Consider the following 397-nt stretch of genomic DNA (forward strand, 5'->3'; position numbering starts at 1 on the left):
ATATATATATATATATATGATTTTCCGTAACTGTTTCCTTTCGAGAAAACGAGGACTTGAATAAATGACCTACTATTGAGATAAATTTCAAGAGAAGAATTTCTTTTAATAAAACAACAAGTTAACAATGTACTAACATTTATTGCAAAGACTAGATGCTTGGTATATATGATTTTTTGTAATAGTTTTTCTATGAAGAAAATGAAGCCTAGAAAACTGACCTGCGATAAAGACAATTTCAAGAAAAAGAAATTTCTTTCAGTATAATAATAAGTTATTACCAAGAAAAAAATAGTTATTAAAGTTTTATTGTCAATTACTATTAATGGCTAATTATAAATTGGCCTGCATGATTTTTTATTCATTTTTATTAGATTATGTCAATTATATATATATA

Source organism: Theobroma umbraticum, unplaced genomic scaffold (assembly GCF_002168275.2).
Source record: "Theobroma umbraticum cultivar Fairchild unplaced genomic scaffold, ASM216827v3 scaffold_55.0, whole genome shotgun sequence".
In the NCBI taxonomy this organism is placed as follows: Eukaryota; Viridiplantae; Streptophyta; class Magnoliopsida; order Malvales; family Malvaceae; genus Theobroma; species Theobroma umbraticum.